Genomic DNA, 513 nt, shown 5'->3' with positions numbered 1-513 from the left:
CCAAATACTTTTTCATAGTTGTGCCACTGTTTAGTCATGACTTTCAAGACTGACATACCTATTAGTATATTCAGTCTTTTTAATTAATCTAGATTAAGGTGATCTTAAGTATCCTAAAGAAAAAACGAAAACCCAATTCCCAGATTCTCATCAAACCAGGATCCGTAAGTATTTTGTAGTTATGTTTTTTCTTCGCATGTTATGATTATGTTCTCTTTTTGTTAATACTCAGGGCCTGTGGCAACTCCCAAGATGAATTAAAGTGCATGTTTTCTACGTGAAGACGTCAGAGGGTGATAACTTTAATGTTCTTGGATGTTCAGTTTCCAGTCACCCTGTTTCCCAACACACCCAGACCTCCCGAGTGCTGACTGTCAGCAGTCCTGAGGTACAAGCCAGCGGACGCTGTGGCTGTAAACAACCCTGAGAACACCTCTCCGCTTTGCCCGCTCCTCGGCGCAACGCGCTTGCAGCTGCAGCCACCAATTCCTCACGGCTGCCGCCGGCGAAACC

This window comes from Mesitornis unicolor, unplaced genomic scaffold (assembly GCF_000695765.1).
Source record: "Mesitornis unicolor isolate BGI_N332 unplaced genomic scaffold, ASM69576v1 scaffold1454, whole genome shotgun sequence".
Lineage (NCBI taxonomy): Eukaryota > Metazoa > Chordata > Aves > Mesitornithiformes > Mesitornithidae > Mesitornis > Mesitornis unicolor.
The sequence above is the reverse complement of the archived record's forward strand: the minus strand, read 5'-3'. Positions refer to the sequence as shown.